General features: G+C 45.2%; 1 pseudogene; it reads right to left on the bottom strand.

Moving 5' to 3' along the window:
• LOC106315242 overlaps positions 1-544 on the bottom strand; it is an 8402-nt pseudogene that overhangs the window by 5334 nt on the left and 2524 nt on the right.

Genomic DNA, 544 nt, shown 5'->3' with positions numbered 1-544 from the left:
ACTTGAAGACGAAACTCTCAGAAGAGTTTGCGATGAAAGACCTTGAAGAAGCAAGACAGATTCTAGGGATGAGAATCAGTAGAAGCAAGGAAGGTCTTAAGTTATCACAAGAGGAGTATGTGAAGAAAGTCCTCAAGAGGTTTAACATGGATGACGTGAAGCCAGTCAGTACTCCCCTGGCAAGTCATTTTCGGTTATCCAGAGAGCAGTCTCCAAAGACGGAAGACAAGATGGCATGTATGGATAAAGTTCCATATGCTTATGCTATAGGCAGCCTAATGTACGCGATGATATGTACAAGGCCAGACATTGCACATGCAGTGGGAGTCGCCAGCAGCTTTATGAGCAATCCAGGAAAGGAACAATGGGAGCCGTTAAGTGGATTTTCAGATACCTGAAAGGAAATCCAAGCTTATCGCTATGTTTCAAGAAGTCTGAGACGGGATTGCAGGGATATGTTGATGCTGACAATGGAGGTGACGTTGACAGCACGAAGAGCACAACCGGGTATGTCTACACCTTTGGCGGTACTGCAATTTGTTGG

This window comes from Brassica oleracea, chromosome C9 (assembly GCF_000695525.1).
Source record: "Brassica oleracea var. oleracea cultivar TO1000 chromosome C9, BOL, whole genome shotgun sequence".
Lineage (NCBI taxonomy): Eukaryota > Viridiplantae > Streptophyta > Magnoliopsida > Brassicales > Brassicaceae > Brassica > Brassica oleracea.
Note: the sequence above shows the minus strand (reverse complement) of the source record. Positions and strands in the feature narration are given on the sequence as shown.